We start from the raw sequence: 737 nt of genomic DNA on the forward strand, positions 1-737 counted from the left end.
ATTCTTCCTTGGACAAAGAGGAATCAATGTAGGGGAAACGGGGGTACACTGAGACGAAAAAATTTAGGTCTTCATTTTTTTTTCAAAATGTTTTTATTTACTAAAGTATGGTGAAAAGACATGACTAGGTTAATTGGTAATACAAATGAACACAAAGTACCAAAAATATCGTATAGAAAAAAGTTTCACTCAAACAAAATAATACGTGCAATTGTTTCACTGTACCCTTCCTTGGGGGAACAGTGAGACAACAGTACCTTTTTGATTTATTATTGTTCAAACTAATAGACGGTCTTCTTAAATCGAAATTTATTGCTGTTTTTTAAGACTTGTTACAAAAAGAGAAGAAAACCCATTTTTTATCATTCATACATACTTTAAGAAATAGTATCAGTTACTAAATTAACAAAAAAAATGACGCCCTTTGGTAACATGCGTTTTTTTTAAATATTTTAACAATTTGACCTGCAGAATTAGTACAAATGTCCGTGACATTAGGAAATACAAAACATAATATTGTGTTTTACAACTTGTCCCACAAAATGCTTTGTCACTGTTTTATTTTTGACATCATAATCAAATCTAACCAATATGAAATCTTTGACTTGAATCTTTGAAACTATGACTGGGTCAACTGTCAAATTGGTAAAATCTTCTTCGTCATCATCTGAATTTTCAAGCCCCATTGAACTATCTGAATCGTAAACTGAAAATTTTAAAGAAGAAGAGTCATCAGA

Source organism: Diabrotica undecimpunctata, chromosome 7 (genome assembly GCF_040954645.1).
Source record: "Diabrotica undecimpunctata isolate CICGRU chromosome 7, icDiaUnde3, whole genome shotgun sequence".
Classification (NCBI taxonomy): Eukaryota; Metazoa; Arthropoda; class Insecta; order Coleoptera; family Chrysomelidae; genus Diabrotica; species Diabrotica undecimpunctata.